General features: G+C 45.5%; 1 long non-coding RNA gene across 5 annotated transcripts; it reads left to right on the top strand.

Moving 5' to 3' along the window:
• Nucleotides 1-74: 74 nt before the first annotated feature.
• LOC103883497 lies at nt 75-22,379 on the top strand. 5 transcript variants are annotated; one of them, XR_001903362.3, is made up of 6 exons: nt 75-3,545; nt 5,911-6,100; nt 7,253-7,588; nt 18,886-18,987; nt 20,943-21,597; nt 22,337-22,379. It is a non-coding gene; the product is annotated as an uncharacterized LOC103883497 (long non-coding RNA). The 5 variants fall into 5 exon arrangements; XR_004184059.1 differs by lacking the exon at nt 75-3,545 and adding an exon at nt 4,707-5,555; XR_645734.4 differs by lacking the exon at nt 5,911-6,100 and having other exon boundaries at nt 76-3,545.
• Nucleotides 22,380-22,384: the final 5 nt, after the last annotated feature.

Raw genomic sequence — 22,384 nt, 5'->3', positions numbered from 1 at the left:
CTCCATCTCAACAACAACAACAACAACAACAACAACAGCAACAACAATAACAACAACAGCAACAAAAACCCTGTTGCATGAGAAAAAACAACTATTTTTAGTTAACTTTTACTTCATATGAGAAAATAATTTTTATCTTAAGTAGCTGCTGAGTAGGCATAGATAGTCACTCAGATATTATTGATAGAACCTAAGATGACCCCCTCTTTCTTTTCAGTTGTTGTTATAAATATTCATGGGCTATATAACTTTAACAAAATTAAATCATTTTAAAAAGTGTTTCTACAATTGTCACAGCAAAGGAAGAGAGGGCAGCAGGGCTGAGTCCTGTCATGAAATGCTTCTATCTGACAGTGGCACATTTCAGTGACCAAAGCAAATTATGCCATCCCTGACTTCAAGGTAAGGTAGATGAAGTACAATCTCTTTGATGCCCACAAGTGAAGAAAAACCAAACACCTGTCAATACAGTTGTACTCCCACGGCCTTCCAGAGCCTCCCACTCCTCCCCCCTGGGTAGAGGTAAGATTAGTAGCACAGCATACTCCAAGAAATTCTCTGCTAAAATATTTTTTGTTTCCAAATCCAACTCTTGACCTGCACATACACTGGATGTGAAACTGATGTTTACAACCTCCTTTGCAAATTGTGCATACGGTCTACTACCTCCTTTGACATATGAGAGCTATTGTCTTTTGGTGCCCTGGCTAACAATTGCATTTTAACATTCTGTTATATATTTGTTCATGTTCTGTCTCTCCTATCTGAATGAAGGCCCTTGAGATCAGAGACCACATCTGTCTTGTTTCTGGGACTGTCTGTTAGGCTGTGTGCCTAGCACGGCATTGGGCATGTTGTAGATTTTTCAGAGCTATTCTGGACAGGGAGGAGGGACAGAGGAGAGAAGGAAGGAAGGAGGGAGACACGGAGAGAAGGAAGGAGAGAGGAGGGAATGAAAGGAAGGAAAGAAGAAAAGAGGGAAGGAAAGAAGGAAAGGGGGGAGGGAGGAAGGAAGAAACAGAGAGAAAAATAGAAAAATGATAGAATGGAGTTGAGTCAGGAAGCAGGGTCAGCAAAAAGAGTTCGTGGGAGAAGATACAGGCAGAAAACCAAATCCCAGCATGGAGCCAAAAATGGGCAGAGACCCAAATACTGGGTCAAACTCAGATCCAGTATTCAGGGGTGAAGCACTTTAGCGACAGAAATCAAATTTCAGTAGAGTGGCTGGGATTCAGTGCCTGATCGTGGAGTGTGAAGCCCAGTGTCCCTGGAGGCTTCATGTTCCTCATTCTCCCTTATGGGAAGGGGGAAGAAAAGAGAAATGGCACTTTTTGAATGCCAGGTACTGCCTAAAGTTGTCTTACCGAACTCTCATGGTAACCCTATTATAAAACTGGGAAACTGAAGCTCAGAGAAGTGAGATAACTTGCCCAAGCTCACACAGCTAATTAGTGCAGCTGTAACCCAGATCTGGGTATCTTTAGGATGTGGGCTGTCTTCATTGCACAGATCCTTCTTAGTCCTTCTCTGAGGACAAATGATTCCTCTCTCTCTCTCTCCTTCTCTCAGAATTCAATTCCAGATAGCCACTCCGCTAAGTGGACAGCATGAGATGCTCACTTTTCAATTTCCTGACTTCTGAGATGTTGGTAGCCATTGTGAGAGGCATAAAACAACTTCAGGGTAAACCTGCCTGCCTCCACTCCATTTATGTCTGGTTTCAAGATTCCTCCCCTCACCCAGCCCCTGACCTGCCTCCCACACAAGATCTCTGAGCTCTCTAAGTAGACTGCTTAAAGTGCTTTCTGTGGCACAGCTCTATTTTAAAGAAAGATCCAAGTGTCTGTGTATTTGTGTATAAGCCCGTGTGTAGAATTGCTGATGATGTGCTGTCTGGGGAACCTCTTTGAGGGGTGCAGGTGTGATGCGGTTGAGGTGTGTAAAGGCTATATGTGCTGAGTGTGAGGTATGTGTGTACACAAAGTCACTTACAGTTGCCATTGGCTGTGGTTTAACAATGGCCTGGAGGGCTGGTTAATGTGCCAGGTGAACTGTGCTGTTGGGGATCTCTCTTGGGTGTCATTGAGTTCCCGACTGTGGCTTTGCCTCGTGATCTAGGAAAATGGCATGGTGGCCAATTCACCTGAGGGTTGGTGATGATGGGAATGGTGTTGAACTGTGGCTTGTCCCTTAGGACATTAGTAAGACTTGCCTGCATGTGCACGCATGTCTGTGCTTGATGACTACATTTGAAGTCACCCTGCCTGCTGGTACTGATGATCTAAGAGTTCTGCAGGGAGAAAGAGTCCGTGAAACCTTCCTGGGTATGCCATGGGGGTGGAGGGTGCACCAAGATGTTGAAAAATGCATTGACAATAGGCACCAGAATCCTTGAAGAGCTCTGCAGTGACTCATGTGTAAGCTGGAGATGGAATTAGGATCCTTGATCTCTGTGGAATAATGGGGTCCCAGTGCTGTTGAGGCCAGATGGTGGTGCCGAACGGTCAGAGACAAGGAGTGTGTAACTTCTATAACAATCCACAAGCAGAGACACTTGCTTTGAACCTTCAGCAGACTGTTTCACCTTCCTATCAGGCCAGCTGCTTCTGGGAAGTGGGGCAGGTGATAAGCCCAGTGATTTCCATGAATCCTCTGCCTCCTTGCCAATGCATTTCCTAATACTTTGGTGAAGCAAAGCCCTCCCATGGTACATTATTTGGGCATGGATGAGTAGGTTGTACATCAAATATAGGCTTTCTTTTCCCGCCCAGCTGAAGTTCAGAACCATCATTTCTGGACTTATCATCCCCTTGGTATCCACACAGTAATACCTCCAACCAGGGCACACTTTTTAAGGCAAAGGAGTAAGGTACTGAACTAAAGACAACACACACTATTCTAACCACATGCCCCATCACCCAGAAGAAACTGACTTGATAAGGTGGAGGAGAGGTCTGCTGAAAGCTCAGTTACAACTGAATAGCCTCAGTTGATGAATAGCATCTGTGAAGGTGAGGTTGGATTCTGCAGGGTATGGTGTATGCCTTAAACCAGTAGTCAATATCTGGTGCTGTTTCATAGCCAGAGTGAACGGATCTAGGCCCCAAGGAAGAAGTGGAAGTAGTTCTTTCACAATTACACTTAGTAACCTACTTGAAGATTCTTTCACTTGCTGTCTCCTTGACCTTGGGCTTCCCGGTAATTAGAAGCTGAGATAGTCCCCTGGCCATTCTGGGATCCCTGTGTGGCTGAATCACCACGCTAAAGGGGGCATCTCTGTGCTGACCAGGATAGTTGATCCTGGTTGCCAGGGGAAATTGGTTTGTTGCCACACAATGGGGGCAAGAAGTACCCTCCTCTGGAACCACAGGGCCACTGGAACATATGTCAGTACTCACCTCTGCAATAGTCCTGACCAACGGAAAACTGTGGCAACCTAATACAGACAAGACCACTGAGGACTTGGATCTCACAAGAATGAAGGATTAGGTCACTCCATTGGGCAATAAGTCCCATTCGGTGAAGGCATTCCAAGAGGCCAAGGGGTACATGGACTGGGCGGTAGAAGAGGGCACTATGTTTACCTACTTAGGTCTCATGTTCAGCTGTAAAAGCATGGAGAGTAGCAGCTAAGCTTTATGCCAGTTATTTTTCTCTTTTTCTCCTCCTCTACTACCTTATATGAAGAATACTGGTGGTATTCCTTTTTTAGGTTTCAGTAGAGAGTTTGACTGAATTGACATTACCTTGTAATAATACAGAAGAGATGGACTTTGTGTGTTCTTTGTATTGATGACATGAACTTTTTACCCTGAGGAATGACCAAAGTAGATGCTGAGATGTAAAAAGGGTGGCTTGTGCTAGATATTGTTATTGGCTTCTTCAGATTATTTTGCCACCATTCTCCACTCTGTTCTGTGTCCCCGGGGGCTGGCCTTTCCCCACTAGATCAATGAGCTCCTTGCCCTTTGGGTTTCAGGTGGGTGTGGTCAATGAGGAGTGTTGTAGGAGGTTAGAAAGAAGGAAGAGTGAGGTCAGGGCATTGATTTTCCTAGATCTTTCCCCGCAGGATCACCTTAGACTGACTGACTGTGACCCTCCACCAAAAGTTATAGCTCCTGTAGGTGGCCCTCCCTCTCTGCAAAACTTTCTTTTCTTTCTGGGTTCTAGTAACCACTCTGTTCCTTGCCTCCTGCAGGTGGGCAATCATGGCACTTTGCTATTACAAACTCCAGAATGTTGAACCATTCCTTCAGTTTCCCTACACCCTCCTCTCACCTTTGTAAATGGCCCCTTTATTAAACTCTTCTCAAACCCTTCCCAATTCCTGCCAGGACCCTGATTGATACACTGAGCTTGGCCAATCAGTTGTGCTAGACTTTCAGTATGGAGCACTTAATGAAAAAACTCCCACCAACGGTTGGGAATTCATTTGTGGTAACCTTTGTAGTGCCCAGTGGCAACAGCAATTGTGGCTAGTGTCAGTGTCTTTCTTCTGTAGTAACCATAGCATCCTAGCCAGATCATTTCCTGTGTTTTGGCCCTTGGGGGAGCCCTTGGTTCTTGCTTATTTTTCAACCCTGATACCTCAGCCTCATAATAATTTTGTGAGCCTCTGATATCATTCTAAGAAATTCTCTCTCTCTCTCTTTTTTTTTTTTTGAGATGGAGTCTCGCTCTGTTGCCCAGGCTGGAGTGCAGTGGCATGATCTCAGCTTACTGCAACCTCCACCTCCTGTGTTCAAGCAATTCTCCTGCCTCAGCCTCCCAAGAGAAATTATCTTAAAAATTAATATAGCCAGAGATGTTTCCAGTACCTTTAACAAAAACCCTGACTGATACAGTCATTGATGCAGATATTTGATGTCTGGTCCAAAGCTTTATTTTTTGGCCAAATTGAAACTGCATGGAGTTCTTTATAATGGCAGATTCAGTTAGCATGAACTCCTTTTGTTCATTGCCCTTGGCATTTCCCCTTCCTTTTACCTGGAAAGTGGGCTGATGTTGGAGGCACTGTTACCATATTGTAACCATGAGTTAATCATAAGGAAAAGGCTAAGAATGTGGTAGAAGTCTTGGCCTAGATGTCCCTGTGCTTTTGGGCCAACATAGCAACAACATCTTCCAGAGGCTTTCTTCTTACCAGAGAAGAAAGAAAAGCCCTCCTTGGCTTAAGTCATTGTTTCTCATTTTACTATTAACAGAACTAATTCCTTCTGTTATAGTGTTATTTCCTTCTATCTGTAAAACAATTCTACTTGAGATTGAATTATCTGCTTCTCAGGTGGAGAATCAGAGGCTCAGAGCAGTCAAGTGACCAGTCCAAGTACACACAGCTAGTACTGGGGAAGGGACACAAACTGAGAACAATGCCGTGAATATGTTTTGGCCCATTCGTTTGATAAGAATTTCGTGATTTCTTATCTTGTGCCAGGCCTGGGTGCAACATTTGAGATACAAAGACGGATACAACAGGGTCCTTGCCATTGAGGTCCACCAAAGTGGGCCAAGTGAGAGATGATGGGAAGTTGCACAAGGAAGATGGAGAGAGCTGGGTAAATTTAAGAGACATTTAGAAAGAAGAGTCAGTAGGATTTGGTGATGGATTCAAAGGAGAGGATGGATATTTAAGTTTGTGGCTTGAACACTTGGAAGAAATGTGTGGTCATGACTGGTATAGAGAATGTGCAAGGAAAGGCAGAGGTGGTGGGAGGCAGGTGGGAGAGAGCCTGGAAGGCAGGCAACCAGAGGCAGAATGGATTTTTGAAGCAGGGTAGCTCTGGGGAAGCAAGGGCTCCAGGCTGTTATCATGGGATTGGTGACTGAGTTAGAGTGGAGGTGAAAGTTGAGGCTGGCCTGAAAGCCTCAGCTGATAAATATTAACGCCATATTCACTATTCAACCCCTCAGGGCAGCCTGGGCAACTGAAGCCACAGGGGAACAGCAAGAGGAGGGCTGTGCTTTCACATTCGACCCTTACAGAGGGCCTTGGCAGGGCTCCCCTTCCCTCCCCAGCCATTTTCTGGGCTTGAATTCAGCATTCAGTCGATCTCCTCATTAGAAAGAGTGGCTCTGTGGGTCTGCAGGATCACTCAATACAGTAAGTGAGCCAACCCCAGGGGTTCTTTCGGGTAACGAGTACTTAAGCCTGCCATTAGCCACCATTAGGGATGTCCGTACTGCTTAATGATCTCCAGCTACAGGGCTTGGTGGGGCTGGACAGATGGAGAGCAGGGAGGAGCTTCCCCACAAAGAGGCCATTCCAATGTTCTTCTCCTGAGACCCCAGAATTGAGGCTACTCTGCCCTCCAGGCACACGATTATTTACAGGTCACTGGCTTGTCTCGGTTAGAATAGGCAGAAATCTATGTTTGATGAGTCTATGGAAAGAAGGAAGGGGATGCTAGGAGAAGCCAAGGCTCCTGTTTCTTTCTGATGGGTGGGATCTAAGGGTATTTGTGCGCTCTCTCTCTCTCTCTCTCTCTCTCTCTCTCTCTCTCTCTCTCCCCCCCCCTCTCTCTGTGTGTGTGTGTTCATGTATCTGTGTGTGTATGTATTATGGGGAACTTGTTTTCTGCTCTGAGAGAGTCTGGGATTCAGGGTTAGACATCCCACTTTATATAATAGAAATTTCCCCAGGATCCACCAGTCCATGGGTATCAATGAGATCATGGGTAACAGGAATGACTCAAATTTCACTGTCTTGTGTCCCCACCTTACCATCCTCTGAAAAATCTCGTAGTTTCCCAAGAATTCCTGGGATGTCTCTGGCACTTCTGGACACTTGCTGCTGTTTCAGTGAGCACCATGTTGCCCTCTAGGGGGTGCTGCTGCTCTGCTGGGCATGGCTCTGCAGACGTCATGGCTACTCTGCAGGTGCTGGGAACTCCGGGCACTGCTGCTGCTCTGCTGGGCACTGCAGCCTCTCCCTCTGCACTCCTGGGCAACCCCTCGAGCTCTGCTGCTTGTCTGCCAGGCCCAGAAGTGTCCACCAGTCACCACTATTGGCCCACTGTTGCTTCACTGGGCTCTGTTATTGCTGCCATCTCTCAAGGGACACAGTTCAGAGGGCCAAAGCTGAATAGTGGTCTGTTGCAGGTGGGGAGGAAGGGAGAAAGCCTCTCGCCTCTTGTGCTGCACTATCTTGGAGACATCCCAAACTTCTATAAAGTTGGATGACACAGGCCCTCCTGTCTTTACTTAGGTATTTTATCGTTCAGCAAATATTCATTTTCTCTCCCCAAACCTCTAGGAGAGAAATGTACTTACCAACCGTTAATGCTGAGCTTGGCCGCGTGACTTGCTTGGGCTAATGGAACGTTAGCAGATACAAAGCAAGCAAAAGCTTGGAATGTGCTTGTGCAGTTGGATTTGCCTTCTTGGGCCTTTGCCATTGCCGGGAGAAGAACATGCCCTCCAGATCGAGAAACCTGGGGAACAAAGCCAGATACAGCAGGCCTGTGGCTTGAGGCAGAGCCTCCCCAGTAGACCTGCAGATGCCAGAGTAAGGAGTAAATGCTGACTGTTGTATGCCACCAAGTTTTGGATGGTTTGTTACGCAGCATTGTTGAGGCCACAGTTGACTGAGGTAAGCTCACTCCACTCCAAGATCCAGATGCGTGTCTATGGAAATAGACTAAGATGAGCTGGACTTACAACCATCAGGTAGTAATGAGAAATTTCCTTTCATTGATTAAACTATCCAGCTGGGTCAGGTTATTTGAGTTTGATCCCTTCTTTACTTAGGATAAATTCTCTCAAAAGGCTCTCAGGTCTCATGCAAATGAGCTTCACAAGGGCCATCTATTTGAGTATATTAGTCTATTTTCATGCTGCTGATAAAGACATATCCGAGACTGGGAAGAAAAAGAGGTTTAATTGGAATTACAGTTCCACATGGCTGGGGAGGCCTCAGAATCATGGCAGGGGTGAAAGGTATTTCCTACATAGTGGCAACAAGAGAAAAAATGAGGAAGAATCAAAAGCAGAAACCCCTGATAAACCCGTCAGATCTCATGAAACTTATTCACTATCACGAGAGTAGCACAGGAAAGACTGGTCCCCATGATTCAATTACCTCCCCTTGGATCCCTCCCACAACACTGAGTCATGTGTAGACTCAAGCTGTATATTTCTCTATTCGCAAACTTTAAATTTATTAATTTTTATAAACACTCCAGAGCAGGGGTTGGCAAACTGTTTCTGTAAAGGTCCAGATCATAAATACTTTTGGTGTTGAGGACCATACGGTTTCGGTCACAACTACTCCACTCTGCCACTGTAGCTCAAAAGCTGACATAGACAGTACTTAAATAAATAGACATGGATGTGTTTCAATAAAACTTTATTTATAAATACCTAAAGCCTGTTGACTGCTGCTCCATGGCAAAAGCACTTTAGCTCTTCCTGCTACCAACAGATGGCGGTAGCAGTTGTGACTCGTTGTCACCTGATTTGTTGGGGCATGTTTGCACTGTCTGTGTTACACTGAAAGTATTTTATAAATGTTGTTATCATCATGACCAATAAGTGGAGAAGTGGCAAGTGAGCTTATTGAAAATGCTGGTTAGAAGAGACATATGGTAGCCGGGCGCGGTGGCTCACGCCTGTAATCCCAGCACTTTGGGAGGCCGAGGCGGGCGGATCACAAGGTCAGGAGATCGAGACCACGGTGAAACCCCGTCTCTACTAAAAATACAAAAAATTAGCCGGGCGCGGTGGCGGGCGCCTGTAGTCCCAGCTACTCAGGAGGCTGAGGCAGGAGAATGGCGTGAACCCGGGAGGCGGAGCTTGCAGTGAGCCGAGATCGCGCCACTGCACTCCAGCCTGGGCGACAGAGCGAGACTCCGTCTCAAAAAAAAAAAAAAAAAAAAAAAAAAAGAAGAGACATATGGTTACGATACAATCCAAAGTGGAATAATAATTTTAAAAATTGAAAGTGGTGAGAAAATGGATGTTGCAAGTGAAATGGGGGTTTTTTTTTTGGTTTTTTTGTTTTGTTTTGTTTTGTTTTTTTTACAGTGGTGTGATTGTGAAGGATGGAAAGTAAATCAGGCAACATGTAAAAAAAAGTGCTGCACCCATGCTATTGACAATAATCAGCAAAACGTAATGAGAAGCAATTGCCAAAAATCAAAAAAGGAGAAAAACTTTTGAGTGCATGGCTAGAGAGGAGAAGTATCAGTGGAGCCTCATTAGCCTACTATGAGTTCAGGAAAGGATAGGAGTCTGTTTGAGAACTTAAAGTCCATGGTAAACTGTTGCTTGTTGCAAGCCATAAATGATTTTTCAGGCTCAGGGCCCCTAAAGTCTATACAAGGTCAAAGAGATGTTGACACTGTAGCCGCCAAGACTTTCTCTGTAGAGAGCTTTAAGGAGGAGGTTTACTTGCCTTAACAGATTTTAAAAGTGGGAGAACTAGGGCTGTTTTGGAAAAGACACATCAGAGCAAAACATATTATGTGAAGCATCAACTCACTCGTCTATCTAGTGGAAACGGGTCTGGGGATTATAAGCTTAACCTTCATGAGGTTCTTTGCAGTTGCAAACAAGCAGACTTACAAACAGCTGTTTGGAACTGAACTTGTTAACACACACACATGCATGCACACACACACACCCATAAAACAAGGTAGTAAAATGAAGGGTAAAATCTGTTGCTTTGCAGAGCACAATATGGTCGTAAGTCACTTGATGACATTTTGGTCAGTGTTCGATCACGTGTCACAAAAGATGATAATACCATCTTTTTACTGTACCTTTCCTGTGTTTAGAGACACAAATACTTGCCACTGTGTTACAGTTGCCTACAGTATTCAATGCACTAACATGCTATGCAGGTTTTAGCCTGGGAGCAACAGGTTATACCATATAGCCTGGGTGTATACTAGGCTATATCATCTAAGTTTGTGTAAATATTCTCTTTGATGTCCGCACAACAACCAAATTGCCCAAATGACACATCTCTCAAACGTATCCTGGTCTTAAGTGATGCATAACTTACTCAGTTTGGATGGGGGGATGGCAGGGAGGCTCTTAGCTCAGCTGCTGCCTCCTCACTCAGAGGCACATGGGCTTAAGGAGATGGTTTGCGGGGGAAACACAGCGTTACAGTGGAATGAATATGGGTTTTAGAGCTAGGCAGCTTTGGTTGGTGTCTGAATGGTGTCTATACTAATCATATAATCCTGGTTGCTACTGTGAGAAGCTTTCTACCTCCCTCAAAGGAAGTGGAAGAGAAATGTGTCCTTGGGAAAAAGGGGGGTGGATACCTCTGCTATGGAGACAGAGGGGTTAGTTATAGCCCTGACCAAAGCGGGAAGAATCAAGGCATTACAGCAACTTGTTAGCTTATAGGTTGAGATGGTATGTAAAGGATCTGGGGAGAGGGGAAATATTGATCAAAGGGTACAAAGTTTCAGTTAGGAGGAGTTAGTTCTCTGATCTATTGTACAGCATGATAGCTTTAGTTAATAATATGTATTTCAAAATTGCTAAGAGGCTGGATTTCAGGTGTTTTCACCACAAAGAAATAATGAGTATGTGAGGGGATGGATATGTTAATTAGCCTGATTTGATAGTTTCACAATATAGACATATATTGAAACATCATATTGTACCCTATAAATATAAACAATTATTATTTGTCAATTTAAAAAGTGAGCTGAAAAACAAATTAATAAAAGGGCAAATCCAAATAACTGTAGGACAGAAAGGAGAGAAAGGAGGGATTAGGGTGATCCCCACCAGAGGAGTGGGAGGTGGCCTGGCTGTGGCCCTCCTTTCTTTGGGGTCCAGCATGAAGAGAGAGAGGGTAGTTAGTAGTGACTTGGGGGATGGAGCTGTCTACTTCTGTTATCTCAGGCTCAACGAGCTGTATTAGTTAAGGTTCTCTTGGTTGCACGTAATAGAAACCAATTGGAAGTAGCTTAAGGTATATTATATTTGATTTATTCGAAATATATTGCAGTGTCTCATGGAATTCAAAGAAACAGTTGAATAACCTAGCTGAGGGAGGAACTTAGCAGTAGGAGTTCGTAGACTTCCTTCCCTCTAGGGCAAAGCTTCTTTAACTTCAGTAGCATCAGAATCACCAGGAGGACTCCTGGGCCCAAACTCTAGCAGGAATTTGCTTCTTCTTCTTCTTCTTCTTCTTTTTTTTTTGAGACAGAGTCTCGCTCTGTCGCCAGGCTGGAGTGCAATTGATCTCAGCTCACTGCAACCTCCAACTCCCGGGTTCAAGTGATTCTCCTGCCTTGGCCTCCTGAGTAGCTGGGACTACAGGCGTGCACCACCACGCCCAGCTCATATTTGTATTTTTAGTAGAGATGGGCTTTCACCTTGTTGGCCAGGATGGTCTTGATCTCTTGACCTCGTGATCCACCCACCTCGGCCTCCCAAAGTGCTGGGATTACAGGCATGAGCCACTGTGCCCTGCCTAGGAATTTGCATTTCTAACACATTCCCAGGTGATACTGCTGCTGCTGCTCCTGCTGCTGCTGTTAGTTGGCCCAAGAGCACTGCTAATAGCATGGCTCAGTGATCAGCTCCCAGCCCTGTCCCTCAGTTCAAATGACTTGGGCCATCCTGGTCAAGTGTTCTCCTCCAGTCCAATCATTTATGGCCAGGGGATGGAGTTACAGGGTGTAGACACAGCTGCCTGAGGGCTGCCCCCACTGTGTCATGAACACTTCAGAAAAAAGAAGGCTTGGTGGATACACTAGAAGGTGTCTGTGATTCCACTTCTCACAAATTAGCTGCATTCAGGAATCTGAGTCTTGAGCTCTGAAGTTCATTCTGTAGGGTTTATCTTTGAGCTGCCACTCTATCCCTTGGGATTCTCTCCACCAAGATTAGCCTTCAAGTGAGACACTGCCTTCCGGGCTCTTTGCTTTCTAGTCCCTTTAAACAAGTAAGGAAGGTGTTTACATTTTAGTACTAATCCCTACTGGAAAATCTAGAGGGGATAATACATCTAACTCACTTGTGAGAAGTTACACAAGTTTTGAAATGTTCTAAATCCCTTATAGTAGCAGGGTTGAAGACTCTTGGTTCTCCTCTGAGTGGGTAGCCTGGCTATATCATTGCTCTCCTCTGCCAGGAAGATCTCTCTTCTTAGCGGTAGGTCTGCCTTTGCTACCAGGGCAGAGACACAGAAGCTTTATTCTCTCAGTGGTTTATTATAATATATCTTTGGGAACAGCCCTAGAGTGATCCCCACTGGGCATTTCCCCAGGAAATAAAGTCCTGAGGAGGGAACTGCAGATGCCTGGATTCCTGCCTTTTCTGCTTACTTACAACATCTTTCTTTATTTCTTGGAGGATAACAAGCTTTCGTAAAAAAATAAATAAATAAACTAAACCCTAGTTGTGTTTAGAGCAGAAAGAGCAAGGGAGGTATTGCCTGCCACTGGGGAGGGAAAACATACACAGGAAAATAGAGAGAAAGCAGACTTATGCTGCCATTTGGCAGAGTATTTTCTGCCAAAGAAATGGATACTCAGAGTGGTAAGGGCACATGAAGCTTCGGCAGGGGAAGCCCGTCCTAAGTGGAGAGGCTAAAAGAGAGCACAGAATCACGGACACAGGACTGGGAAAGATCTTAAAGGATGACTTCCCTCTACAACCTCTCCACCAGGTAGTTATCCAGGTTTTGCTTGAACCTTTCCAGTGACAGGGAGCTCACCACCTGTAAAGTCAGCCTACTCTTTCTTGGGGTGGTTCTGACACTTAGAAAGTTGTTCCATGTAGTGGTCTGTCATTTCTCCAGGCTGACAATGACAAGTTTACCAGGTTCCTTTGTGGTTGGGTTATTGCACTAGCCTTGAGCCCGAACTGTGGAAAGTATGAGAATCAGGCACCAAATCAGAATCCCAATTCAGAAAAGGAATTAGATTTTGCCTGAGACCCTTCATATCTAAAGCAATACAAAGATGAAATGTGGGTGGTACTGAAACTCCTAGTGATAAGGCCCCTTGTGGAGGAGGAATGGAGGAGGCTGAGTCATTGCAGTCCCTTCTTTCCTGTCCTGAGCAGTTCAGCTCTCCCCTAAACTTGCATAGCCCACTGAGCAATCCAAAAGGGCTGCAGTTAACCAGACTGAGCCTCCTTACAAGGCAGCAGGCCACCTATTATTTCTTAAGCATGTGCTTTGAGGCTTTACCTCCACAACTGGCTTAGCAGAGTCTTCTTTTCCAAGAACAGAGAGAATATTCTCCCTGAGAAGAGTTCTGTGAATACAATTTTCTCCATATCCTTGCATATATAATAATATCTCTATGTCTCTAATGCATTGGGCTAGATTTGATTAATCCATGCTTTTTTTTTTTTTTTTTTTTTTGTGATGGAGTCTTGCACTGTCACCCGGGCTGGTGTGTAGTGGCACAACCTTGGCTTGCTGCAACCTCCGCCTCCTGGGTTCATGCTATTCTCCTGCCTCGACCTCCTGAGTAGCTAGGATTACAGGTGCCCACCATCATGCCTGGCTAATTTTTTGTACTTTTAGTAGAGACAGGGTTTCACTACGTTGGCTAGGCTTGTCTTGAACCCCTGACCTTGTGATCGCCCGTCTGGGCCTTCCAAAGTTCTGGGATTACAGGCATGAGCCACCGCGCCCGGCCTCCATCCCCCTTTTTATTCACTCTTCTCTACTCTTCCTAGGATGAAGTCTCTGGTGTTAGTTTTGGCCTCAAGCTCTGTTTTCGAAGGACCTGGGCATGCTCCATTTCTTTTCTTTCTTTCCTTTTTATTTTTGAGACAGAGTTTCCCTCTGTCGTCCAGGCTGGAGTGCAATGGCGCCATCTTAGTTCACTGCAAGCTCTGCCTCCTGAGTTCAAGTGATTCTCCGGCCTCAGCCTCCCAAGTAGCTGAGATTACAGGTGCATGCCACCATGCCCAGCTAATTTTTTTGTTTTGTTTTGTAGAGATAGGATTTCACCATGTTGGCCAGGCTGGTCTCGAACTCCTGACCTTAGGTAATCTGCCCGCCTCAGCCTTCCAAAGTGCTGGGATTACAGGCGTGAGCCACTGGGCCCTGCCCCATTTCTTTAATCATTGTATTCCCAGTGTCTGGCCCACGTGCTAGGAAACAATAGGCACTCAGTGTATTCTTGTGACTATGATCCTCTTTCAATATGGAGGGGTCAAATAAATACTTTAAGACCCATTCTGGAGGCTGCCAGGGTCTGGACAGAAAAGCAGCAGCAGGTGCCCTCTGGGAGGGAAAGGGGTGAAATGGAGCTCAGAATTCCTGATTAAGGCACATTTCAAAAGGGATTGGTCATGAGGAGACCTGCTTCTAACCTTCAGGTGTCTCCTTCCAGCCCCCACCAGGCCAACCCCGTGAAGGGGGATTGATTAGTTTACAGCGTCCTTGCTTGCTCCCTTCTCCTTAGCCTGCAGAAGGCTTCCCAGAACCTGTTCACCTGAGACAGCCACTCAGCCTCACAGCACGAACAAAGGGCCGTCTGGGCCTCGGCTCTCAGCCAAGGATGCCTTCTAGGTGTTGTCATGGCAATGTCGGAGTCAGGGGTTGCTCGCCACAAATCTGCTTTGATTGTAAAAAGTAAATTCCTTCTTCCTTTTCCCTGAAGTGTCAGGTGAAGCCTTTCCTGCTGTGGGGTGAGGGTGGGGGAGGCCCCCCTGTTGGAGCAGGTGCCTGGATGTGAGTCATCTCTGAACCAGTGGACTCCCAGGGAATGAGGTACTCAGAAAGCATCATATGTCAGAATCAGGGAACTGGAGATCACACAGCGGACCAATCAGCTCCTTGTCCAGACTGGAGACAATTCAAATGGTCAGTGCCTACAACCGAGGACATCTCTGATACTGGGGTGACTTAGGAACTTATAGGATCAGCTTGTCTATTCTGGGCTGGTGAGGATTGGTTTGGGAGTTCACTGGATGCCCTTTGTTAACAATGAGAATGGCAACAACATTTGCTAGCCCTTGTGTAATGCTTACCATGTACTAGGTGCTGATCCAAGGAACATGGTAAGGAGTTTGAATTGGCTGCAGGGGGGCATGTCAAACGCCCAGCATAACACCTGGCATATAGAAGTGTTCAATAAACAGAGCTGCTATTGTCATTATCAGATGTTGTCATTATCAGACTCTGATGCCACTTATGCCTTCTCTAGTAGGTCTGTTTGACTGCTGAGGTCATTTCAAGGTAGCTGGAGGTCACATTGCCCCTTGGATTTAAGATGTAATTGTCAATCTGAAGAATCAAACTACACATTACATTTCCTTATTCCTAGTTCTCCAGAGCCCTGCCCTCGCTCCAGCTAACCCTATTCTCTTCTGTGGAAGTTCTAATGTGTTCCTAAGGGGCGAATGTCCACAGACCCTCTGGGCTGGACCCCTGTTCTAGTGGTCAGTTTGGCAAGGATCCAACTTAAAGAAATCCCCAGGTTATGTATGTGTCCTGCTGCCAGGTTCAGCATAATGGCCTTGACAGTTGAAGTAAGCAATTGGCCAATTTTCTTCAGGAACGTTTGAAATAAAAAGCAGTTTGTCTGAGTGGAGGAAATTGTGAGAGTCCCAAATGGAATTGCTTAAATTTATTGCTGGAGAGTTTTTACATATTGAGCCAAAGGCATATCTTTTTGCACTTGGTCTTGGGTTTTCGGGAGTGCTGCACTGCATCGGAGATGGAGAGGTCTGGGCTGGCTCCAGAGTTGGCCTGTAGGAAGATCCATCTCATCCCCAGACCTTCCATGAGCAGTCTTAGGTCTGCCCATTCTGTGGGAAAGATTTGAATGCCAGGATGGGAAACACTCCAGGCTTTTCCAGTGGAAAGCAAAAAGTGGTACCTGCATCTCAAAATAGGACGTTGACCAAAACTTACCATCCGTAGCATCAGCCATGACCTTTAGCTACTGAGTGGATCAGAGGCTGCAGCAGATATGACTTTTCAGGTGGGTCTTTCAGCCATTTAGTGGATGAGCACAGCAAGCAGGAAATGTGGGAGCTTCCAGGAAAGAGCACCTGTAGCAGTTCTTCCTGGTTAGGACAGACACAATTTTGACCTCAAGTTCTGGAAGGCACTGGGGACTTCAACACAAGTCAACACTAGAATAAGATGGAAATTATTTGCAGGAACAGCAGGAAAATACAGTCGAAGGAGGTAGGCCAGATTATTACCAGGCCAGAGATCTGGTCTGACTTGACAGTAATTCACTGTGTGACCATAGGCAAGCCACTTTTCTTAGGACCTCAGTTTCCCTAAATGTAAAATGAGGTAGTTAGACAGAATAATTTGAGGCCCTGCCCAGCTCCAACATACTGTGATCTGTCTCCTTGTGGATCATACCTCAAAACCTTCCCTCTCTTTACCTGTCTCTCTCTCCAAAAATGACTTACATATTTTATTTTAAAAAAAATTTTAAATATTTATTTATTTATCTGAGACAGGGTCTCTGTCACCCAGGCTGGAGTGCAGTGGCCCAATCTTGGCTCATTGTAACCTCTGCCTTCTGGGTTCAAGTGATTCTCCAGCCTCAGCCTCCCCAGTGGCTGGGACCACAGGCATGTGCCACCATACCCAGCTTTTATATATATATAAATATATATATATATATATATTTTTTTTTTGGTGGAGGCGGGGTTTTACCATGTTGCCCGGGCTAGTCTTGACATCCTGAGCACATGTCATACACCTGCCTTGGCCTCCCAAAATGCTGGGATTACAGGTGTGAGCCACCACACCCAGCCTGACTTACATATTTTATACACATCGAAGACCCCTCATGCAATATTGACCTCAGTGCATTTAGATATACTGAGAAGAGGCATCCATCCTGGTGCAGGGAAAATAGTGTTGCCCCAGGAGTCAGCCAGACTGGGTTCAAGTCCTAGGTCTCCCTCTCATGTTCTGTGACCTTGGGCAAGTTACTTACCTTTTCTGACCCTCAGTCTCTTTCTCTAAGCCTAGGAATAATGTTGTGAGGATGAAATAAGACAGTGTCATAAATCATTAAGGATTAAGCTGGGCAAACATACATGCTCACCCAGCATGAATTTCCTTCCTCTTCCCATGTTCAGACCCACGTAAGCTGCATCACCTACAGTACTGCTGGATAAGGGAGGACCCCGCTTTGATCTGTGCATTGGTTTGTAACTCTAAAGGGGAAGTGTTATCTTTCATGTTATCCTCTAAACAGCTGGAATGAAAGATTCTTGGACCAAATGATAGATATTCTTGGAAGTGCTACTTTGATAAATGGCTTGAGCTGGGGATTGGGTGAGACTCCTGGGATTATCCTTAAGTAAAATAGATGATAGCAAAACTGCCTTCTAAAGAAGGTAGGTCCTATTAACTGCAGAACTTTTGCTGAGCAAAGAGATTGAATGAGGGATGTGAATCTAGGAATGGGGCTGAATCACTCTGGGCTATAGAGGAGAGGGACATTGGTGAAGCCAGGGGAGAGAAAAAGAGCCAAGTGATGGCACACGAGAGAAGGGACTTTGAGGAAAAGTTGGAAGCATTTAAGGGAGATTTTTAAAAAGCAGCAGGCCTACTCATATCATCACACATACACAGAGATTTACCTGTATCAGAGATGTTACAGAGAGACACAAGTATGCTCACATACAGACATGGTGCTGTCTATAGGCATGTAAATAAATCTCTATGTATGTACGTGTGTGTGAGACAGAGAGAGAGAGAGCGCACATGTCCACGTGCACACATGCTCTTTGGCACTGGAGACAGCTGTGCTTTAAGCCTTATGGACACTAGTCTATCTGTATTTAGTCTGTATTAAGCCTTCTCCCTTTACCTCCTCCCATGCCATGAGGCCTGGCTGGGGTCAGACTGCTCTGTTCATAGAAGTGGTGCTCAGAACCCTTCATTGGCTTACTAGACCGAGCAGGATGGTGGGGTACCTGGAGAAAGTGACATTTCTCACTCTCTCACATTTGGTGGTCCGAATAATAACATATTTTTTTGCTTGTAAAAGTAATATGCTCTGTCATTACTATGTGCCAGGTGCTATGCTGGGCACTAGGAATATACTAATGAGCAAAGGAGGCATGAACCTGACCTTTCTGCCCTCATGTAAGATGAGGGGATGAACTCAGGCCTTGAGGACCCGAAAGAAACTCAGGAGTGCTTGGGGTGTAGATAAGGAGAGGGAGTGCAAAAGAGGATGAAGCTGGAAACGGACACAAGCCAGATCACAAGGGCTTGTAAAATATGTTCAAAGATTTGAACTTGATCTTCAGGGCCACAGGGAGCCATTGAAGAGTTTTTAACTTTGCTTTCTAGAAAGATCACTTTGGCTTCACTGTGCATGCTGAGTCCTTTCCTTAGAGCCAGGCCCTTTAGAGCCTCTATGATGAAAGGCAGTAAAGTCCAGCCAGGACCCAAGATCATGGGCCTGGGTGAGACCTGGCCATACACCACGGGCTGGATTCTCTTTCCAGTCACCCTGACTCATGTGCACAGTCTGAGGCTTCATGGTGGCAACATATAGTCAATCATTTTCAGATATTCGACTTTAAATAACACTTACTGAGTGTCTAAAATTTGCTCCTTTGGATTGCATCATTTCATGCTCACATTCGCCTTACAAAGCATGTGGAACAACTTTCATGTTAGAGGACGAGACAAGGGACTGATGTTCGCTGTGGAGTCCTATCCATATTCCAGGTATGGAACTAGGGGTGGCCTTGCTTAATCCCATCTGAACATCTCTGATATTAGGGCTGTTATTTTCATTTTAAGATAAAGAAGCTAACATCACAGGTGAAGCAGTTTATCCAAGAACCTCAAGTAAGTGGTGCAACTGGGAATTTTTCCCCAAGTTCTTGAGCTGCAAGTCAAGTTCATTTTGCTAGGTTATTTCCTGAAAACTTAACAAAAAATCTTCTCTTGCCTAGCAGAGTCATCCTCAGTCCTGTGTGCTGCTTGGGGAAGACACAATGGAGCGAAGACAAGGGCAACTGCAGAGGCTCAGGGCATCCTTGGGCTGGCAGACTGAGAGGGTGAGCTTGCTGCAACTCCCAGGGGATGGCACAGATTCCCACATCCTCCTACTGCCCCACCAGAGATGTAATTCAGGGCTGAAGGAGGCAGGGGTCAAGGGCTTTGCTGTACACAGGCTCACATGCTCAGTTATCGCATGAGTTAAGCCTCTCAGGGTCAGCCAGTTGTGGGAAAAGAGTCAGGCAGGGATAAATGGCACGCAGCAGCACAGTGTGGGACCATAAGTTTGGAAGTCAGAGCTCTCTGGGTTTAAATGCAAACTCTGCTATTTAGGAGCTATGGAAACTTTGCACTATACCGAGTCACTTTGAGGCAGCTTCTTTGCCTGTGTGACTTTGGGCAAGCCTGTTTGTACCTCCGTTTGCTCATCTGTAAAATGGAGATTATAACAGTTCTTACCCCTCTGAATTTTTGTGTGGATGAATAAAATAATGCAAGGCATTAACCCAGCACCTGCATGTTCTGAGTTCACAATAACTGCTACCTATTACTGGCAGCCGTTGACTAATGAGCCAAATCTGTAAGATGAGAATTAAACTCTTGGCATAGAGTTTGGGTGGTGGTATGTGTTAAATGACAAAATGTTTTTTGTTTGTTTGTTTTGAGATGGAATCTTGCTCTGTTACCCAGGCTGGGGTGCAATCGTGTGATCTTGGCTCACTGCAACCTCCACCTCCTGGGTTCAAGCAATTCTCATACCTCAGCCTCCCAAGTAGCTGGGATTATAGGCACCCACCATCATGCCAAACTGATTTTTGTATTTTTATAGAGACCCAGTTTCACCATGTTGGTCAGGCTAGTCTTGAACTCCTGACCTCAGGTGATCCACCTGCCTTGGCCTCCCAAAGTGCTGCGATTACTAGTGTCAGCCACTGCGCCTGGCCCAAATTGCAAAATGTTTTAAGAGTACCCAGCATAGCGATGACTGCCAGCACAGTACCTAAGGGGTGCCCAATCCTTGTGTCTGTCCTGGTTTCCCTCTTCCTGGGTCTGTGGAAGAGAAATCAGCAGATGTTTTCAGTGACTGCAAATATTTACTAGAAATCTTCAAGGCTGGTCCTTTGCTTTGTCAATCCTTGGGGGAGTAGCTTGGACTGTGTTTGCCGCCACACACCTCCTGTCTGTCTGCACGCTGGGCTGCCAGGAGAGCTATGAAATAATAAAATTATTCCTCTCCCCAGATGGCAATCCCCCCACATTACTTCACTTTATCAATTGCACACGTCTTTTGAGCAGCGTTTTCCCTGCCCTGATCACAAAGGGTAATGAGGGGTGAGGCTTGCTCTGGCTGTAATTCCAATGCAGAGCCGTACTCCAATTAGATTTCCAAGTCACTTCAGCAGCTTGGGAGTTTTGAGTTCTGCTAGGAATCATGAGGTGGGAATTAGGGAGCTTCCCATTGCTTTGGTGAGCACATTCCCCCGTGTTCCCAAAGGTGGCAACAAGGTGATTAGAGCCCTGCACTCAGTGCACATGTATCAAGTCAGGGAGCCTCATGGTTTGGAGATTAATTACCTTCTACTCCAGGCAAGTCCCTTTTTGGTTGCCAGGAACAGACCTTGACCTTCACATCTCTCTTTATTTTCATCCCATTTTCCTCCTTCTTTTCACAGCAAAACTCCTCATGAGTCACCTATACTTCCTCTCCTGTCCTTCTCTCCTGGCTCACTTCAGTCCCAGAGTCTCCACTGAAATGACATTTGTCAAGGTCACTGATGAGCTGTGTGTTGTTACATCCCATGGCCAGTCTCAGAGGCTGGTGGTTCTCAGTCATACTCGCCCCTGCTGAGCACGCCTCTTCCTTGAAACACTTTATTGGCTTGGCTTCTGGGTCATCAGTCCCTCTTGCTTTTCTATTTCATTGGCGTCCCCTTTTCAGGCTCTTCTGGATTCATCTCATCCTCACAACCTCAAAGACTTCTTCTCATTTCTTTCTTTTTTTTTTTTTTTGAAGAATAATGTAGATTTTGTTGCGGATTGTTACCTGGAATATGACATAGAAGACTTCTACAAATCCTTCTTCGACGCCTCTTGTGCTCATGTTTTTCAATGGATAGTGACTGTTTGGATCTCTCATGCTCCCTCCTGGTGCCTGATCACGTACCCATTCATTTCTTCATCACTTTCATCAACCACCCTCCCAAGAGCATATTCCTAGTCCCCCTAAGAAATGCTGTTTATTTTCAGCTCCCTTTGTTACACTTACTCCCTACCTGGGTTACATAAACACACTCAAGCCTCCTTCACAGACTTCCCAGCGTGCTGGATCTCTTGCTTTCTCATCAATACAGATTAACCTCAGCGTTCATTTCATATCATGCTGAAACCTGCATGGAACACCTGTCTCATCTGAAACTATAGTTTAAAGAAGATTCGGATTTTAAAGGAAGCTCAACATCACATGATCGCCTCTGGCAATTAATACGTGGGCAAACTGAGACCCTGAGAGAGGAGCATGTTAGATGCCCCAGAACACTGTTGTTAGCAATACCATGCTAGGAAGAGGAGGAGCTTCCTGTGAATTGAGTACAGCCCCTGCATGCTTCCTTCCTGCCTGATGTTGCTTTGACCTCACTAATCCCCACCTGGGAGAAGCCCCGCCTGCTGAGGTGAGTGACTCTGCTCAGGCCCACTACAGCACCCTGTGACCCCTTAGCATCCTGCTGCCCCAATGGGTTGAATCCTAACCATCCCTAGTCCGTGAGTTCACTGTCATGGGGATGATGCCATTTCTATTGGTGAGCTCCAAGCCCTTATTAGGAGTTGACATATTTGTAGAACTCAGACTCAAACCAAAGCTTTAAATCCAGCTTCTTCAATAAATGAACCTTTAGGTTTTTACTTAATTTTTATTTATTTATTTGTTTATTAATTAATTAATTAATTAATCAATTAATTAATTTTGAGATGGAGTCTCGCTCTGTTGCCCAGGCTGGAGTGCAGTGGCACCATCTCGGCTCACTGCAAGCTCCATCTCCTGGTTTCATGCCATTCTCCTGCCTCAGCCTCCTGAGTAGCTGGGACTGCAGGTGCCTGCCACCACGCCCGGCTAATTTTTTTGTATTTTTAGTAGAGACAGGATTTCACCATGTTCGCCAGGATGGTCTTGATCTCCTGACCTCGTGATCTGCCTGCCTTCGCCTCTCAAAGTGCTGGGATTACAGGTGTGAGCCACCGCATCCGGCCAGGTGTTTACCTAATTTTTAAACTTTTATTTTAGATTCAGGGATACAAGTGCAGGGTTGTTATGTAGGTAAACTTGTGTTGCAGGGATTTGTGGTACAGATTATTTCATCACACAGGTATTAAGCCTAGTAACCAACAGTTTAAATTTTTTTTTTTTTTTAGATGGAGTCTCACTCGGTCACCAGGCTGGAGTACAGTGGCGCGATCTTG

Source organism: Papio anubis, chromosome 1, assembly GCF_008728515.1.
Source record: "Papio anubis isolate 15944 chromosome 1, Panubis1.0, whole genome shotgun sequence".
NCBI lineage: Eukaryota > Metazoa > Chordata > Mammalia > Primates > Cercopithecidae > Papio > Papio anubis.
Note: the sequence above shows the minus strand (reverse complement) of the source record. Positions and strands in the feature narration are given on the sequence as shown.